Source organism: Carettochelys insculpta, chromosome 29, assembly GCF_033958435.1.
Source record: "Carettochelys insculpta isolate YL-2023 chromosome 29, ASM3395843v1, whole genome shotgun sequence".
NCBI lineage: Eukaryota > Metazoa > Chordata > Testudines > Carettochelyidae > Carettochelys > Carettochelys insculpta.
Window position 1 is genome coordinate 8,276,294 of NC_134165.1, and position 20,338 is coordinate 8,296,631.

The 20,338-nt window shown below is 45.4% G+C and overlaps 1 protein-coding gene across 5 annotated transcripts in view; it reads left to right on the plus strand.

Annotated features, from left to right (window-relative positions):
- HDAC7 (histone deacetylase 7) overlaps positions 1–20,338 on the plus strand; it is a 241,923-nt gene that overhangs the window by 70,819 nt on the left and 150,766 nt on the right. For 2 of the 5 annotated variants that reach the window (XM_074979489.1, XM_074979491.1), the window contains exon 2: positions 58–207. The exons of the other annotated variants lie outside the window; for them this stretch is intronic. The gene's annotated coding sequence lies outside the window, so the exon portion shown is untranslated. The remainder of the gene's footprint in view (positions 1–57; positions 208–20,338) is intronic. 5 annotated transcript variants of the gene reach the window in all.

A 20,338-nucleotide genomic window follows, 5' to 3' on the forward strand; every position in this document is an offset into this window, starting at 1 on the left:
TAGCCCTGTTAGTCTATATTTGCTGCATTTTTTGAGGTACTTTATTCTCTCATTCAGCACTGGAACTCCCAGGAAGTCCCACCAGTGCTGTATCAGAAAACACAATAGCTCCAAAGACACAGCAGCTGTGCTGTATGGAGGCTGGAGAGGAGAGGAGATGGATGAAGAGCCTCTTGTAGGGATTGGGCGTGTGCTGTCTTGTACCGCGTAAGTGAAGCTCAATTCAATATACATGCTGATTGTGTAGAGGAAAAGCTTAGAACTGAAGTAGCTCCTTCATCTACCTGTCATGTTGTCAGCTAGGCTGCTGCTTGCTGTCTGACAGCATAAATTGAGAGATAACCAGGCTTCTGTGTTTCCTGCTCTTCAGGTGCGTTTTTCATTTAATTCACTTGCATTTGCTCTGAGCTTTTCCATTGTGTGGCAGAGCCCATCACACAGATACCACTTCATGAAAATGGCAGGTGCCCCCTCCACTGAGTGGAGCTCCACCTGTCAGAGCAATTTTCATATCTCTGTAATCCAGTTGCCTTTTCAGGGGAATCTCAACCTATGGCTGTAGACTTAAGGGGCAGCACCAGGAGATTGAAGGTTCAGTCTACCTACTCAAGCCTTCTTTATTTATTTACAGTGGAACAGCTTCCTCAGCAAAGACTGAAGGATCCCCACCATCAGAATCTCTAGGAGCGCAAGGATTTTATTTTTAATCTGTAAATGTTAGTAAATATCCTGTTTTTAACCATACAGACACACAATTTGAAGAAGAAAATATTTCCATTGATTTAAATTTACAAAGTGGCAAAGTAAGAAAAGTGTGGCTTGAGCACTTAGAGTTTGATTTCAGACTAATGACTTTTGACCTGTGATGTTGGCAATTTTGTATTTTTAATGGTTATAACTTTACTGGGGCTTTTAATTATTCTTGAATCACAACATCTGCTATATTAAATTATTGTTTAATTTACCCATGATTTCCTACAATGGTGAAAACATAAATCCATAAAAATAGGAAAAAATGATCAAAATTAAATCTCTCTCAAAATAATAAAACTTAAACTTGCCAAACCTTAGAAGGGGAACTTGATTCTATGTCTCTTCCATCACAGGGATGTCATCCCACCACGGCTGTAAATCCTATAAGGCAGGCACCAGCTGCTTAGGACACAGCCATCTCTTCAGGTCTCCATTGACTCACTTAGGCATGTCTACACTACGGAGTTATTCCAGAATAGTTTATTCTGGAATTATTATCCTGAAATAAGTATCGGAGGGGTAGCCGTGTTAGTCTGGATCTGTAACAGCAACGAAGGGTCCTGTGGCACCTTATAGACTAACAGAAAAGTTTTGAGCATGAGCTTTCGTGAGCACAGATTCACTTCATCATCTGATGCATCTGATGAAGTGAGTCTGTGCTCACGAAAGCTCATGCTCAAAACTTTTCTGTTAGTCTATAAGGTGCCACAGGACCCTTCGTTGTTATTCTGAAATAAGATATTCTGGAATAAAATATTCACACTACAGGGAAGCCCCTGAAATAAGTTGTGATTATGATGTGATTGAAATAACTATTTCAAAATAGGTGTTTACTCCTCTCAAAACTAGGACTGCATTTTATTGACATGACTCCCAGTTATTTCAAAATAACCCCTCTATTGTAGACTATGGACTATGGTGGCTCACCACCTCCTGTGCTGGCTTTTGCAAATTAGTTCCTAATGAATTGTGATGTGTTCCTGTGAGTTTGTTTTCTGGGCACCCAAAATTTAGACATTGCATCAGTCAGCATCAGAACAACCAAATCCCTTTGCCAGTCCAGTTCTTTGCTTTGCGAATAGTGTAATTAGTCTGGAATAAAAGTGACATCTCCAGAACAGGGTTCACACAGAGATCTGTTCCAGACTAGTGGCTCCACAATAACTATGCAGGTCAGTTTCGCTGCATGCACAATGCTTTACAGCAGAAAAGCTTATGGGGTAACTTGATCCTGGTATGTAAGTGCCTATGCAGGGAAAACATTTCTGATACTAGATGGAGAGAATTTGCACAACCATGTAAGTCCTATTCCAAAGTGAGTGACTCTCTGTGAGATTTAGACTCTTAAAGGTTGGATTTACAAAGGTATTTTGGAACCTAAAGGCTACATCTACACTAGCATTCCTCTTTTGAAAGAAGCATGTAAATGTGGGAAACTGAAAATGCAAATAAGGTGCAGATTTACATATCTGGCACCTCATCTGCATATTCTTCTTTCAAAAGAGCTTCTTTTGAAAGAAGAAAAGCCATGTAGATACGTTTCTTTAGAAAGTAAACCCCATCTTCAAAAGAACCCCTCTTCCTAGAAAAATAGGAAGAAGGGTTTTTTTGGAAGATGGGGATTACTTTCGAAAGGGATGCATCTACACTGCTTTTCGTCTTTTGAAAGAATCTCTTTCAAAAGACGAATGTGCAAATGAGGTGCTAGATATGTAAATTGGTGCCTTATTTGCAATTTTAATTTCCTTCATTTCCATGCCTCTTTCGAAAGAGGAATGCTTGTTTAGGCATAGCCAAAGATGCAGATAAGTGCCTCATGGGATTTTCAAATATGCTATACTGGTTTGACTAATTGATTTTGCAGGGAAAAAAAACCCTTTTTTTCTGGAAAAAGCCCCTTGCATCCACACTGTGAAGGTTGTTATTCTGCAGTAATAGGGCATTTAACTCGAAATAGTAACTCCACCAAAATGAATGACTTTTGCCAGCCCCCTCTTCCTTTTTAATTTCAAAATTGACTCAGTGTGTACTAAGCAGAGGTAATTACGACTTAATTGGCCTCCAGGGAGGCATGCCGTCATTGCTCTTACTTCAAAATTGGGTTCTCTAGTGTGAATGCTCAATTTTGAAATGCTCTTGCAGTCTGAACATTCTCTTCAGAAATAACTTATTTTGACGTTAGAACATCACAACTGCTACGTCTACACTAGCCCAAAACTTTGAAATGGCCATGCAGATAGCCATTTTGAAGTTCACTAATGAAGCGCTGAAATACATATTCAGCGCCTCATTAGAATGCCAGCAGTCGTGGCACTTCGAAATTGACATGGCTCGCTGCTGCGCGGCTCGTCCAGATGGGGGTCATTTGAAAAGGACCCCGGCAACTTCAAAACCCCCTTATTTCTATCTGCTGTTATGCATGACCATTTTGAAGTTTTGGGCTAGTGTAGACATGGCCAGTAAGTTATTTCTGAAAACTCTACCTCCCATTGAAATGAACATCCACGAATGTCCTGTAACAAATCATTCATGAGCATTGTTTGCTTTAACTCAGCTTGGTGTAGAGGTGAAAGCTGCCAGTTTTGTTTTACTGAATTATGTGAGGCCATTTTTTTTCCTCTGGTAATACCAGCTTGAGAAAGCCTGTTTCTGCTGCAGAAAGTGGCTTCCTGTTTGACTCACACCTGACAACCCCGCTGAATAAGAGAGGGCCTTGTGTTCCCACAGCGACTGAATGGGGCTGTTTACAATTAGAACGCATGGGATTCCCAGAAAGAGGCTCAGACCGGACATCCTGAAGCAAAACACCCAGGGCGTCACTGGCTAAAAATAACTGTAGCAGGCCAAACAGTCACCAAACAAACAGCAAGAGCAAGCTGCCAGCATGCTGCTTATAGCTCTGCACCTCCGGAGGCACACAGGGTTGATAAATAGGAGGCCCTAAAGTGACTGCTCTTTATGTCGATGCCCCAGTCATTTGCTGTGGTTCAGAGTTAAAGGATGGTAATGCCCAGTGAGCACTGTCTCCCCTTCCCTTAGTTTTTTTTTTTTATAATCAAAACAAATGAAGTATAAAATCAACAAAAACCAAGAGTCACAAACCAATGCACACGGGAGATGCCTAAACTAGGAGGTGGTGGAATCAGTTGGACCCCGTTGGGAGAAGAGGGCTTGGCCATCTGCCTACGGCTGGCCTCTCTGAACCCCAAACGCTTTCTGATCACACGTGTTGCTGGTTCTCAAAACTGCTTCTTCTGGGGCCTCTTTGGCCCTGTGTGGGGAAGGAGCCAGCTGGAGCAAGTGCTTGGCGCTCCTTAGGGCTCCTCAAATCCTAATAAAAACAATGAGAAGTCCTGTGGCACCTTATGGACTAACAGATACTTTGGAACGTAAGTTTTTATGGGCAAACATCTGCTTCGACAGAGCTTATGCTCCAGAATAGCTGTTAGTCTATAAGGTGCCACAGGACTTCTCGTTGTTTTTGCGGATACAGACTAACACGGCCACCCCTCTGATTCAAATCCTAGTGGCCACAAGATGAAGTGAAAAGTCAGAAGGGAACAAGAGGTGCGGAGAGTGGATGCTGTGCCCAGCATATCATAGAAGAGCCTTATCCCACTCAGTTAGCTGCACTGAGCAGAGAGGCATCAGCTTCCAGCATGTATAAGAAAAATTATACAGATGTCTGATAGCCTGGAGATGCAGGAGCCTTCCCAACCTCATTAGCTTAATTAGCAAAAGAGCTGACCAAATGTGACTAATATTAACATGGTTTATGGTGCCATAAAATAGAACCTGGTATCAAGTTCTGTGTTAACCTCCCTGATGCCCAGGAGTACTGTGAGCCATGAGAGCGCTCCAGTGACCAGCGGCTGGATGGCCAGACTCCAAGGGTCAAAGGCCTGTGATCCCCCTTTTATTTTAAAAGCAGTGCAGTCATTCACAAGTGTGCTGTTTGGTGCCAGCAGTGGTGCCTGCTGTAATGCTATGTGGTGTCCATTAAAGATGGAAGCTCCAGGATTCATTCGTCTCAGGCTGTAGCAACTTGTGACCACCGAATCCAGATCCAGAGTTCCTCCAAGTTCAGAGGTGGCTGGATTGAAGTCCCCTACGCTTCATGAAATGTGCTGGGCAGTCACTTTTTTCTAATTTCAGCAATAGTTTGCCTGGCAGACACTGTGTTTGCTATAGAGTGGTATGTAACTGTGTAATGCAGAGGAGAGGAAATACTGAATGAGGATGGGGTTAGCAGGAAAAGTGGGGTAGATGGCATAAAAGTTGTTTAGCTCTGAATGCTTGCATTTCAAAGGAACATACAATATGCTTATGTCAGTATAACTATGTTGTTTGGGGGCTTGGTAAACCCACCCTCCTGCAAGACCTACTTATTGTGTAGACAGCGCTAGATCAGCAGGAGAGGAGACCTTCTCCCAGAGACATAGCTACAGCCTCCTGCGCTATGTCTACGCAAGAAGCATCTGTCGACAGACATGACGGTCAGACAAGATTTCCCAGCAAAACTTCTGTCAACAGATTACGTCTACACATAAAAGAAGATTGAAAAAGCAATCTGCCCTGTCAACAGAGAGCAGCCAGACTGCCTGGCCCTTTCTCGACAGAACAGCTGACCAGAATCTCTGCAAACAGGGCTGCCCGGTGAACTGGAAGCCCTGTCTGGTGACAAAAGGGCCCCAGAACATCTACACAGCTGTTTTGTCGACAGGAAACTGTTGAGAAAGGCATTATACCTGAATGCGGAAAGGTATAACGCTGACAGCAGATGTGCCAAGTTTTGTTGACAAAGCACATTTTGTGCATAGATGCTCCATACAAAAGCCCAGTTTTGCCGGAAAAGTCCTCTTGTGTAGCCATAACCATTGAGAGGTGAGGTGTCATGCCACTGCAGCATAGTAAGTCCTGAAAGATGGGGCAAATGCCATTTTGTGATGAAAGTTGATGCAGACTGTCACAGAGAAGATGGACACAGTGATCTCTCAAGGAAGCTTTTCTGGTTCTTTCTTGTTTTGTTGTTTTCTCTTAATCTGGAATAAATTCCTTCTGACTGAAGCCACACTTAGTGTGCAGGGACCCAATGATTTCATAGAATGATAGAATCCTAGGTCTGGAAGGGACCTCAGGAGGTCATCTAGTCCAGCCTCCTGCTTCAAGCAGGATCAACCCCAACTAAGTCATCCCAGCCAGGACCTTGTCAAACAAGGACTTAAAAATGTCTAGGGGTAGAGAATCCATCCCCTCTCCAGGCAACACATTCCAGTGCTTCACCACCCTCCTGGTGAAGTAGTTTTTCCTAATGTCAAAACTACTCCTCTCATTCTGTAACTTCAGACCATTGTTCCTCATTCTGCTATGTGTCACCATTGACAACAATTTCTCCCCATCCTCTTTAGAGCACCCCTTCAGGAAGTTGAAGGCTAGTATTAAATCAGCCCTCAGTCTTCTCTTCTGTAAACTAAACAAGCCCAAATCCTTCAGCCTCTCCTCATAGGTCATGTGCTCCAGCCCCTTAATCATTTTTGTTGCCCTCTGCTGAACCTGCTCCAGCACATCCGCATCCTTTTTATACTGGGGGGCCCAGAACTGGACAAACTATTCCAGATGTGGCCTCACCAGTGCCGAATAGAGGGGAACAGCCACTTCTCTAGATCTGCTCAAAAATGCTCCTCCTAATGCACCCTAATATGCCATTAACCTTCTTCACTACAGGGGCACACTGTTTACTCATATCCAGCCTTTCCTCCACCATAACCCATAGGTCCCTTTCCGCTGCACTGCTGCTTAGTCAGTCGGTCCCCAGGCTATAACAATGCTTGGGATTCTTCTGTCCCAAGTGCAGGACTCTGCACTTCTCCTTGTTGAACTGCATCAGATTTCTCTTGGCCCAGTCCTGCAATTTATCCAGGTCACTCTGGATCCTATGTCTACCCTCCAACTTATCTGCCTCTCCCGCTAGCTTAGTGTCATCGGCAAGCTTGCTGAGGGTGCAATCCAGTCCCTCATCCAGGTCATTAATAAAGATGTCGAACAACACCAGCCCCAGAACCCAGCCTTTTTTGAAATATTGAGCAAAAAACCCTTCGTGAACAGTGCTGCCTCTGTGAGCAGTAAAAACTGGGCTAAAGTCCCCACCCTGAAACAGTTCAAATGAAATGTGTGTGAATTTTCTTGTTTGTGGCCCAGTGCACAAAGCCCTAGCACAACTTGTTTCTGTGCTGTTGCTGGAAGAATTCCTCAGCAGTTTTCTCTTTCAGGTCACTGAAGTAAAGAGAAGCATGTGCTCTGGGGGGATTCAGCCCTCTTAGGGGGCTGCTTCCTACTCACTGACATATGAGTGGAGAAATGTACTGGTGGGAATGTTCAGGGACTAGCAATTTCAAGCATATGTTAGCGGGTAGGACATTATCAATGGAAAGAAAGGGAGGCCTTTCAGCCAAATGTGCTGGGCCCAGACTTGGGAGAGCTGGTTTCCATTTCTGGCCCAGCTACAGCCTCCCTGTATGTGTCAGCAGTCACTGCACGTGTCTAGACTTCAGCTCTAGGGTTACCATGTTTAACCTTTCAAACAAGAGGACACCCCTGAGAGAGAGTGTGTCTGTATATGTCTCTACCTATTCATGTTGTATCAATGTACTATGATGTAGGTACGGAAACAGATATACTCCCTGTCAGGGGTTTCCTCTTTTTATTAATATGTTAACCCTATTTGTGAAATGGGGGTAATAATGCTTCCTTTCTGTACTGTGATAACTAGACTGGGGACTTAAAGGAATGGGGTGCCATTGATTTGTGTAGGTGCTTTAAAAATTTCAGAGTTAGATTGGGAGGTCAGGGATTCTGAATGATACACCCCAGATTCTGCTATAATAAAACTAATAAAATAGTAAAAAACACTTCCATTCTCCCTGTCTCTGCTGTAATACAAATAATAAAAACACTGCCATTTCCCCACCAGCTCTAACAACAGCTACCTGTCTAAAAAGTTAAATCCACTTTGACTGTGTCTGCTCACCTTTAGTTAACACTCCTTACGTATTCTAGTGCCCAAAGTGCTGGCAGGAATTTCGTGAAATGAGGCCATTCTCAGTGACTCTTTGAGAGCAGCTGCAGAAAGACAGCCCAGACCCAGGATTCTGCCAATGTTGTTTTATTTTGAAACCTGTTGGTCCCAGCTGCATGAGAGCATAAAATAAAAGGATGCAAGATAAACCCACTTGTGCTAGAGAGTGAACCAGTGACTGAGGCAGCACAGGGTCAGGTGCCGTCATTCTGAAACTGATCATGGAAATTACATGAGAAGAAAGAAGGTAGAGAGCAGGGCTCTAGCTCCTTGCGGCTCCGTGCAGACCACACTAAAGGGCTACCGTAACTGAACAGTGTGAGATGCACAAGGGGGAAAGAGAGACAGAAAAGTGAGGGGAACCGGGCTGCACTGTCCTCTGCGCTGGCCACACAGATGAGCACAGGCAACGAAGGTAATGACAAAATACTCTTCTCAACTCACCATCTATGTATAGTTATGTGTAGGTGACTACTTCCCTCCCCAAACACTTCTTTGGCCCTCTGTCTCTCTCTCAGATGTGTATGGATAGTGACTGTCACTGTGGTAGCTAAGCAGGGGGGCTTTTAGCAACAACTGCACCCAAGCTGTTAGGAGGGAGCAGAAGAGGTGGGTGGGACATGGTGGTCTTCATGCGGTTTCTTTGCTTTTAAACATATTTAATTTGTGTCCGTATTTATTATTGATCCAGCCCCTGGTGTGTGTGAGGCTGCTCAGAAACTCTACAAAGAAGTGTTGGTGAGCAGTGCCCCGGGGTGGGTAGGGCCCCAGGATGAAGCGAGATTCTATGTATATTACATCATCTGCTTATATTGCTGTCATCTTAGAAGTGCATTAAAAGGCTCAATTAAGGGTCATTGACTACTGTGAGTTAGGGGTACAGACTTGTGCCGAAGAGCCTTCAGGGCTATGCTGGCAGATGAGCTGATACGCTGCTCCTTCCCTGACAGCATTAAACTCAGAGCTCACAGCACAGAGACAGTGGCAGGGGCACTAGAGTAGCTGTCAGGGGACCTGAATGCTCTGAACCTCAGTTTTTTCATCTATAAAATTGGAATAATGTAAGTCCCATTTTTATCATGGTGTCTTCTCCTGCCCCTTTTCCCCTGTGGTTACAAAGACCAGGGATTCAGCAGCATGCCCGGGTTCGTGTTACTTTGTATCATGCAACTGGGGCAAGGCTGGGCTTTACACCCCCAGAATCAAGACAGTCAGAGGCTTTTTCTCTGCCCCTTGTGCACTGGCATTTCAGTGTCACCTGATCCCATAGCGCAGAGGTCTGCAGTCTGCGGCTCCGGAGCCACATGTGGTTCTTTAAGGACTTCTTTGAGGCTGCCGATGCTATAATTGCAAAGAAAAAAAAGAAATCTCTTGATTATTTTCAATATTTAAAAGTGAACATCTAAAAGCCCAACAATGAACAGCTCATATCCAAACAGCAAATAATATGTGATTTCAAGCTATTGGATAACTCCCCCTTTAATATGTGGAGTGCATTGTGGGCTATGTGTGTGCACACTGTTCTCAAAATAGGGGTTACAAAACTACAGTCTGACATTATTTATTAAGTACCGTCTCATAGTCACATGCATTGCAGTTCTTGAATTATTGAGATTTTTACTGCATTTGAAAAAAAAGGCTCTTCTAGCTACTCTGGTTGCTGACCCTTTCCATAGCACATGCAGCAGCACTACTGGGCCAATAATGTTTGAACGAACATGAGTTAACTGCAGGATAAAAGCCAGGAGCAGGGCTGACAGCAGAGCACTATCAGGTTGCACAGGTTTCTAGAACAGCCTTTTGCAGCCTTGGCTTGTGTCAGGTGATTTCACCAGGAAATTGAGACCCTTCCCCCTCCCTCTGTCCTGTCCTCGATGTGTCTGTCATTCCATTTCTTCCCCACCACTTTCCCCACGTCTCCTAGTACAGTCTTGTGCCCCCAGCTTCTTCCTGTGGGTCCCTTCCCCTCAAACCCCCATTGCTTTGCTATGATTTCTTCACTGGGTAGCACACTGATCTCTCGCTCTAGCCCCGTTTCCACACTCTGTGCTCCCTCACCCTGGGACTAGCTCTCTCCTGCCAACAAGTGAGCCCTGGTGCATCTCCAAAGACTCAGTGGACCTCCATGGCTTTTTTATGTGTGGATTACAGGCCAGCTAAGTTTACCAGCTGTGAGAGAGCAGCTCTAGCACAATTAATATTCACAGGAATATAAGAATTGCCAGACTGGAAGCCAAGAAAAATCTAGTCCAGTAGGTTGTGGCAAATAGTTGCCATTGCCATCTGCTTCAGATGAAGTTACAGAAAACCCCTCAACAGGCAAAACCATTCTGCAACTCTTATAAAAATGACTCGACTGTTCTCTGGAGAGCAACAGTATCATCACAGCATGTGTTAGAATTTTACTGTAGGATACTGCAGAACATTTGCTACTAGAGGAGGACATCTAAGGCTGTGTCTACACTGCAGTTTCATCAGTAAAACGTTTGTTGATCACGAGTGTGGAAAAAACATACCCTGACCAATAAAAGTTTTACTATTGAAAAGCACTAGTGTGGACAGCACTTTTTCATCAGGAGGTGCTCTCCTACAGATAAAGCTACTGCCCCTTCATTGGGGGAGCGGGGTGTATTGTATCCGCAGGATGTCTTTCCTATCCATAAAGAGCAGCTACACTATTTACCTTCCATAGTAACAGAGAGGAAGCCGTGCTAGTCTATACACTATCAAAACAAAAAGCAGTCAAGTAGCACTTTAAAGACTAGCAAAATAGTTTATTAGGTGAGCTTTCGTGGGACAGACCCACTGTTCCAGTGACGCTGCTGAAGCACAGATGTGCTGCTGCAGGGCTATGTCTACACTAGAGAATTTTGTCGACAAAATGCTGGTTTTGTTGACCAAACTCGCAGAGCATCCACACTAAAAATGCGTTCTCTCGACAGTAAATCGACAGAACGTGGCACTTTTGTTGACAGCCTTCTGCCTGTCCCCCATGAGGCAGAACTCATTTGTCGACAGAATCTGTTGACAAAAAAGCCATGCGGATGCTCCGGAGAGGCCCTCTGTCAACAGACAGGGCTTTGGTGTCACCAGGTACCTCTGTCTGCTGTGCTTCCAGTTGGACATTCTGTGGAGAGAGAGGCTGGGCTGTCTGGCCACTCTCCGTCGACAGAGCAGATCGCTTTTTTGATCTGCTTTGCTGTCTGGCTGCAATCTGTCGACAGAAGTTTTGTTGGAACATATCTTCCGACAGCAACGAAGGGTCCTGTGGCACCTTATAGACTAACAGAAAAGCTGAAAGCATGAGCTTTCGTGAGTTAACTCACTTCTTCAGATGCTGGTCCTGGCTACAGATCCAGACTAACACGGCTACCCCTCTGATATCTTCCGACAGTAACTTCTGTCAACAGACTAACTGATATTTTGGAGCATAAGCTTTTGAGGGCACAGACCCGCTTCATCAGATGCATGAGTCAAGGTCTTTGCCCACGGAAGCTTATGCTCCAAAATATCTGTTAGTCTATAAGGTGCCACAGGACTTCTTGTTGTTCTCAAAGATACAGACTAACACGGCTACCTCTGTGATTCTGTCAACAGATCGCTGTAGTGTAGACGTAGCCATAGATATGCAGTGCAGATGTAGCTTAAGATCCACAGATGCCTGTTCAATGTGGCATCCATCCATGAAGTCTGAGTAAGGGATGTAGGCTAGTAGCTGGCGAAGCAGCTATCTCAATGTAACCTGCAAAGTGAGCGAGAAAAGCAGCTGCATTTACACACTCAAAAGATGTGCCAATTTCTCCAAATCTCCTGAAAAATCTCAGTTTTGGGTTGAGCCTACCTGTGGGGTTGAAAACATGGTTGTAGCATAGGACAATTCCTGAATTTTTAACTATGGAGTAAAAGAAAAACCTGATACTAAAGCAAAAATAACTCCATTAACACATTAGAACCAAGTGCACTCAGAGCCAGATTTTAAAAGCTATTTAGGCATTGCAGCAGTCAGCATTGCAAAACCTGTTTGAGTTAGGAGACTAAATCTTATTTTCAAAGAGATTTAGATGCTTAGGAGTACCTGGAGATTACATTGTTCAGCACTGCAGCACACAAACACCTCTAAAAGTCTGGGCATAACAACACTGTTATAGCCTGAGCTCACAGGCTTTGACCCACCTTACAAAGCAGTCATCTTGATTTTGAAGGGATTCCTTGCAGGAATCAGGTTTATACATCAGCACTGACAAGTCTTTGGTTACTAGTGTATGTATTACTGCAGTGAGTATGTAGGTACCAGCTCATATGTGTGTGTCAGCATAGATATGGACACTCACGAGAAATCACCTGCTTGGATTTGAATGCTTGTGGGATTCTGTGTGTACTCATTTCTGGGTGACAGAGGTCAAAGACTATGTGGATGAGATGTTAGCCATACCCAGTCTGTCTCATTGGCAATGGACCAACAAGCTCTATGTGTGTGGCGTTGTTAATTCTCATATTCAGGACTTTTAAAAGTCATGGGATTTTGTGAGAATTTTCAACTTCAGTGAAAGAGAGTAAACTTCTGGCTCTTAGGGCTACAGAGGACAGCTTGAAAACATGACCCAGGTTCCCCATAAGTACTTAGCAGCCAGAAGACAAATGGAAAGAACCCAACATCTGTAGGATCTAATGATTTTTAAGGAAGCCTGTGTTTTCAGTATTAGATGTTGGCAATACAGTGGGCGATTGTATGTCCTGAGCATTCCCAGTGTAAGGGGAGGAGTGCCCCTCTGTGCCCAGAGGCTGTCCCTAGGGTCTGAACCAAGTGCTCTCCCTCCAGCATGTGCCTTTTGCGTTTACTTAGTCACTGCTCAATGCAGGGCCAGGCGTGCTCTGCAGTCCTTTCTGGCATGCAGCTCTTATCTCAGCAAGGGGGTATGTTTCACTGGGGATCTGTTTATACAAAAAGAAAACAGACCCTAGCAGGAAATGAGTGACTCTGTAGCTGGGACTGCCAGCAAAGCAGAGGGTGCCCTGGAATGGGTACAGCCCACTGAAACATGGAGAGCAGTGGTGCCGCACTGGGTGTTTATGGTAGATTTGCCAGCCCACACGCCTTCAGGAACAGACAGCTCTCTGAAGGGCTCGGATGGGATTGGTGGAGTGTACCCATCCCACCAGATGCCCACACTCCTGCTGTGTCTGTCAGGCACCTGTCCCACCAAGGGAAGCAGTAGGTGCCACCCTTTCTCCAGGGGTCAGCATTTGCCCATGCTTTGGAACTTGGAGGGAACGTGCCACTGGCTTCTCAAATATGCCAGCGGGGCTCACAATCTGGCAGCAATAGTGTGCTAATGGTGCCCCCTAGAGGTGGTTTCAGATGGACTCTGCCTTTTATGCCACTGCCTTGTACTTGCCTTAGCGTGGGGGATGGGGATGAGGGGACGCACTCACCCAGGCCTTTGCAACTGACGTTGTGCTCTTTTTCTGGTTCGTGAGATTTTATTTCTCGTCTGCAAAATGGGAACTCAGGAAAATCAGTGGAGAAAGTTCCTGCTTTTCAAGGGGAATGCTTCACTTCTGGGAGTGAACCCTGACCCAGCCAAGTGGCTGGGGCCTTGCAGTGAACTCAACTGGGGCTATTATTCCAGCTCCCCCTCCCCCTGCCTCCCTGGGATGCACAGGGGAATTACAGAGGATTCCAGACAATGGTGTGGCCTTGTCTAATCAGCCGCAGGTTCTGGGAAAGGGCTGCTGTGTGCAGAATGTGGATTCCATAAAGGGGACAGTTCAGCCAGCAGAGTAAGACAGACATGGGCTGGTGGGGGGGGAAGGAAAAAGGGATGGAAAATTGTATGAAGGAAAAGGGAACAGAGAATTATGGGAACTGGATCTCAACACTGGGGCAATGGGAATAACCTGGATAACAGTGGCAATCAGGGTGAAGAGGGAAAGCACAGGAGCCGGGAAGGAGCTGTAAGTGCTGCAACACAGGGACTTAGCACCACTGGCTTTCTGTATTGGTCTTCGAAACAAGAAAATGATCCTACCTGAGAGAGCTGCTCTCCGCAGCTGGAGGGTCCAACAGGACTCCTCCTGCTGACAAACACAGGGGACTGGACATAGGCGGGTCTGTGAAATCCACAGCAGTAGCTGAGCAACTAAAGTGCTGAAGTCTTCCAGAAGTGTGAGGTCAACAGACCAAGCCCAGAGAGGAGGGGAGCTGGCCCAAAGGGGCCTGGGGCCTGTGTGTGCTGTGTGGTAAATTGTGCTGAAGAAAAAAATTGATGCTTCAGTTTGCTAACTGAACTGCTTCCCCCTCCACCCTGGAAAATCAATCTGTGTCGAACAAAAGGCTTAATTTGCTGCAAAACATTTTGTGTTTTGTTTTCATGTTTTGTTTAATTCTTAAAGAAATCTAGATATATTTTAAAATGAAACATAGTTTCAAACCAAAAGCTGATTTTCGGAGGTGGGGGTTGCTTAGTGGTTAGTACATTTGCCTTGTAAACCCAGGGTTATGAGCTCAATGCTTAAGGGGGCCTTTCAAAGGTCTGGGGCAGGTTATATTAAAATTTGTCAGGGATGGCGATAGGACCTGCCATGAGGGCAGAGAACTGGACTCAATGACCTGTCAAGGTTCCTTCCAGTTCTACAAGATGTGTATAGCTCCAGGTTTCATTTTATTTTCAGTAAATTTGGCAGGAACTATTTGCTGTGTTCTACTCAATTTTACAAATATTTCCAGTTGACCTGAAATGACATTTTTGTCAAACTATTTTTAAACAAACAAACAGCCCTCATCTGTAATGATAGCATAGTCTCTACCACCCCTGTAGGCCCTGGCCCATCCACAGTACCCAGCCACAACATGTCACAGATCATATTGTTCCCTTGTCCTATTAACCTCTTGCCCTAGTCCTAGTTCTCTTTTCCTTGTTGTTTTACATGACTTCCTTTCGTTCATGAAAAGCTTGCTTTAAAAACCAGACTAGAGTCTAAGGGCTAGTCCATACCTCTGTTTCTAAACCAGGGCTATGTGTACGGGGGTATATGAATTCAGCTATACAAACAGCACTAGTGAAATCTGTACTTACGAAATTTCATACAGGCAATGACTTGTTTATATATTGTATATACTATACAGTAAACCTCCAAGATACACCCAACCAAGTTGTGCATGGCTGGGGTTAAAGTGAATGCCACCGCTGACAGGAGCGCGGAAACTGGTCCTGTCAGGGGCAGCAGCCAAGAGTCAGGCTGCTGTCTCTGATAGGAATGGAGAAACTGCTCCTGTGAGTGGCAGCAGCAACTGGGTTGCCACCCTGACAAAAGAGGTTTCCCCCACTCCTGTCAGGGGTAGCAGCTGCTTCTGTCAGTGGTGGCAGCCTAGAGCCAGGCTGTCAGCTGCCCTCACTGACAGGAGCAGGAAACTCATGAGGGCACTGGTCAGTTTCCCAGCTCTACAGGCAGAAAGGAGCTGGGAGCTAGGCTGCCCCCTGATCCCTGGTTCCCCTCCACTCATTGGAGCCAGGAAACTGACCAGGACTGGTGCCCTCATCAGTTTCCTGTCTCCCCCCAAGTTGTGTGGGAAATTTGACTTGCATGGGGGTTGCGAGAATACAACCCCATGTAAGTTGGATGTCTACTGTGTACTGAAATGCAAGTACAATATTTATATTTCAGTTTGTTTTACTTTATAGTTAGATGGCAAAAGTGAAAAAACTAAGCATTTTTTCAATAGTTGTGCAACTGTGACACATTTGTGTTTTTATGTCTGATTGTGTAAGTAAGTAGTTTTAAAGTGAGGTGAAACGGAGTTATGCCAGACAGTCAGACTCCTGAAAGAGACTTAGCAGTCTGGAAAGTTTGAGAGCCGTTGGTCTATATCAGCATTTCCCAAAATGTGGTCTGTGATCACCAAAATGTGGTCAGTCCTTGGAAGAAAAAAGGTCCTTAGAAAATATACAGATTATTGCTGTGTACTATAATAAATAATAAACAGTGGCTGTTTTTTTTGGGCCAACTTTTCCAAGTGTCCACTAATACTGGGTGTCACAGGCTTTGGGAGCCCAACCTGGGATACCTTGGACCTGTTTTCCAGAGATGCTGTGCTCTCCTAGCTCCCACTAGTTATGGCTATTTAGGAGTGGGCCTAAAGCGTGTCCCCTAGTGAGCATCAAAGCCCCTAGTGTTCTGTATTTGGGTTTACAGTAAAGTGCATCCTGCACTGCTAATGAGACACAATCTCAACTATGCTGAACTCTCTGCTGTCCAGAGTCTCAAAAATATCCCAGACATTCTAATCAAACCAGCTGACAAAGGGGTGCTGTTGTCATCCATTCTCCCACTCTGCTCTGCGCTGGTTAGGCCTCAGCTGGAGTACTGTGTCCAGTTCTGGGCACTGCACTTCAAAAAAGATGTGGAGAAACTAGAGGGTCCAGAGAAGAGCAACAAGAATGATTAAAGGTCTAGAGAATGGAACCTATGAGGGAAGGTTGAAAGAACTGGGCTTGTTTAGTTTGGAAAAGAGAAGATTGAGGGGAAACCTGATAGCGGTTTTCAGGTATCTAAAAGGGAGTCATAAGGAGGAAGGAGAAAACTTGTTCTTCTTGGCCTCTGAGGATAGAACAAGAGGCAACGGGCTTTAACTGCATCAAGGGAAGTTCAGGATGGACATTAGGAAAAAGTTCCTAACTGTCAGGGCGGTCAAACAGTGGAATAAATTGCCAAGGGAGGTTGTGGAATCTCCATTGCTGGAGATATTTAAGAACAGGTTAGATAGATGGCTATCAGGGATGGTTTAGATAGTACTTGGTCCTGCCATTGGGGCAGGGGGCTGGACTCGATGGCCTCTCGAGGTCCCTTCCAGTCCTGGTGTTCTGTGATTCTATGAAGTCAGACTATGAACAGGAGGCAGCTGGACAACACTCCATCACCATGTTTTACAGATCTCTCTCCTCTGATCCCACTTTGGAATTCCAAAAGAAATTACAACTACTTAAGGAACTCTCTGATGCTACTCGGGACCTTATTCACTCAGACACACCATCTGAGCCTCGACCTGGATTATTCTATTTATTTCCCAAAATCCACAAACCTGGAAAACCCAGACAACCTATCATTTCAGGTGTTGGCACCCTTACCACCGGACTATCCAGTTGTGTAGACTCCCTTCTCAAACCCTGTGCCACCAACACTCCCAGCTATCTCCAAAGTACCACTGACTTCCTAAGAAAATTACAGAACATTGGAAAACTTCCTGACAACACCATCTTTGCCACCATAGATGTAGAGGCTCTGTACGCTAATATTCCACATGATGATGGATTACAAGCAATCAGGAATATCTTCCCTGATGTTACCACAGCCAGTCTGGTGTCTGACCTCTGTAACTTTGTTCTCACCCACAATTATTTCTGATTTGGGGACAATTTATACCTCCAGATTAGTGGAACTGCTATGGGCACCAGCATGGCCCCACAATATGCTAATATATTTATGGCTGACCTGGAACAATGATTCCTCAGCTCTCGTCCCCTATGACCCCTCCTTTACTTACGATACATCAATGACATCTTTATGATTTGGACCCATGGTATAGAGACTCCAGGAGAATTACACAGAGGCTTTAACAATCTGCACCGCCACCATCAACTTATGCCTTGACCACTCCACACAAGAGATACATTTCCTGGATGCTACAGTACAAATCAATGATTGCCTGATCAGTACCACACTTTACAGGAAACCCACTGACTGCTCTACTTACTTACATGCTTCTAGCTTCCATCCTGCACACACAATAAGATCCATTGTTTACAGTCAAGCCCTTAGGTACAATTGCATTTGCTCTGATCCTACAGACAGAGACCAAAAACTACAAGATCTCTACCAAATATTCATAAACCTGAATTACCCACCAGGAGGAGTAAAAAAAAAAAAAATTGACAGAGCCAGACAAATACCCAGAAACCAGCTACCTCAAGATAGGCGCAATAAAAAACACCACTGGTCATTACCTACAGCCCCCAACTCAAACCACTGCAACAAATTATTGAAGATCTACAACCTATCCTTAATCAGGATGCCACACTCCAGAAAACCCTAGGTGACAGGCCTATTCTCTCCTACAGACAACCTCCCAACCTTACGAGGATTCTCACCAGCAACCACAGGCTATACCACAATAATACCAATCCTGGAACTTTTCCTTGCAACAAGCCCCATTGCTAACTTTGTCCACGTATCTATTCTGGAGATACCATCACTGGACCTAACCAGGTTATTCACAGAATCACAGGCACATTCTCATGTGCCTCAACCAACATCATGTATGCTGTCATGTGCCAACAATGCCCACATACTGGCCATGTCTACGCTGGCACAAAACTTTGAAATGGCCATGCAAATGGCCATTTCGAAAATTGCTAAAGACGTGCTGAAACGCATATTCAGTGCCTCATTAGCATGCCACCAGCCACGGCTCTTTGAAATTGCTCCTTTTCACTCCTGTGCAGCTTATCCAGATGGGGGTCCTTTTCGAAAGGACCCTGCCAACTTCGAAATCCCCTTATTTCTATTTGCTGACAGGAATGCATTTCACCTCCTCATTAGTAATATGCATTTCAGCACCTCATTCGTACTCTGTGAAATGGCCATTTGCCCGGCTGTTTTGAAGATTTCTCTTAGTGTAGATGTAGCCACTATGTATATAGGTCAAATGGTAAGCACTCTTTGACAAAGAATGAAAGGACACAAAACAAACATCAAAAAACTCCTAACTCGCAAACCTGTCAGGCAGCACTTTAATGACCTGATAGTCTGTGTTTTACTGAAAAGGAACTTTAAGGATCGGCTACAGAGCGAGAGTGGGGAACTCTCTTTTGTATTCAAATTTGACACATTAACACGTGATTTGAACCGGGATGGCAATTACCTGGCCCATTATAAGGACCCTTCGACATACTTTGTTTTATCTGACTCTTGACTTCCCCCCGTCCTACCGCGCCATGAGCTACTGTGCCTGTGCTGGAAAGAGGGTGAGGTTCCACGGGATACGCGCGATGCTAACATTGTAACGTTGTATAAGAACAAAGGAGACAGAAGTGACTGCAACAACTACCGTGGAATCTCCCTCCTAAGCATCACTGGTAAACTGTTTGCTCGCGTCATCCTTGGCAGACTCCAGAAGATTGCTGAGAGGGTGTGCCCTGAATCGCAGTGTGGATTCTGTGCAGAGAGGTCTACTGTTGACATGGTCTTCTCTCTAAGGCAGCTGCAGGAGAAGTGCAGGGAGCAGAGGAAGCCACTCTACATAGCCTTCATCGACCTGACCTAGGCCTTTGACTTGGTCAGCAGGAACGGTCTGTTCAAACTGCTCCACGAGATAGGCTGTCCTCCACGGTTACTCAAGATGATCCAGTCATTCCACGAAGACATGAGAGGAACCATCCAATGTGACGGCGCATTATCGGATGCTTTCAGAATCAGGAGCGGCGTCAAATAAGGATGTGTGCTTGCTCTGACATTGTTCAGGATCTTCTTCGCACTCCTCCTGAAGCATACCTTTGGATCTTCAACAGAGGGCATCTTGCTGCGCACAAGATCTGATGGGAAACTGTTTAATCTTGCAAGGCTGAAATCTAAGTCTAAGGTGCAAGAAGTCCTCATCAGAGACATGCTGTTCGCAGACGATTCTGCTGTAGTGTCTCACACAGAAGACCAGCTTCAAAAACTGCTGGGTCCGTTCTCCAAAGCATGCAAGGACTTTGGGCTTACCATCAGCCTAAAGAAGACAAACGTACTCGGTCAGGATGTTGCTGAATCCCCATCAATCAGCATTGACAACTATACATTAGAGGTCGTCCACGAGTTCGTTTACCTTGGGTCCACCGTCACTGACACCCTGTCGTTGGACACTGAGCTAAATAGGAGGATCGGAAAAGCGGCCACTAGTCTGTCCAGACTCAGCAAGAAAGTGTGGAAAAACAACCAGCTGTACACTCACACCAAAATGCAAGTCTACAGAGCCTGCATCCTCAGCACCCTCCTTTATGGCAGCGAGACTTGGACCCTGTATGCCCGCCAGGAATAGAGGCTGAACGTCTTCCACTTGTGCTGCCTCAGGCGCATCCTTGGAATATCGTGGAAGGACAGAGTGACCAACACCGCCGTCCTCGAGCAAGCTGGAATCCCAACCATGCACACCCCCCTCAGGCAGCATCGGCTCCGCTAGCTTGGCCACGTCCACAGGATGAATGATGGAAGGATTCCAAAAGACATCCTGTATGGTGAGCTAGCCCCTGGCAAAAGACCTCCCGGACGCCCCCAGTTGCGCTACAAAGATGTCTGCAAGAGAGACCTCAGAGAGGCAGACATCGAGCTGGACAACTGGGAAGAACTAGCAGATGACCACAGCAGATGGAGGCAGGGGTTACACAAGGGCCTTCAGAAGGGCGAGATGAGGATCAGACAGCTAGCGGAGGAGAAGTGAGTGCACAGAAAGCACACTAAGGACTTGCCAGACAC